Below are 201 nucleotides of genomic sequence, written 5' to 3' on the forward strand. Positions count from 1 at the left end.
AGCAAAAAACATGTTAATGTCCTCTTTAACACCTTCCACATTTGCATACGTTTTCCCATTAAGATGGTGTTGCAGCAAACGAAAAATATAGCAGTCTGATGGTGCCATATCTAGAGAATATGGCGGGTGGGGGAGGACTTCATAACCCAATTCCATAATCTTGTGTTGCGTCAAATGTGCCACATGTGGAGGTGCATTATC

This window comes from Limulus polyphemus, unplaced genomic scaffold (assembly GCF_000517525.1).
Source record: "Limulus polyphemus unplaced genomic scaffold, Limulus_polyphemus-2.1.2 Scaffold31, whole genome shotgun sequence".
NCBI lineage: Eukaryota > Metazoa > Arthropoda > Merostomata > Xiphosura > Limulidae > Limulus > Limulus polyphemus.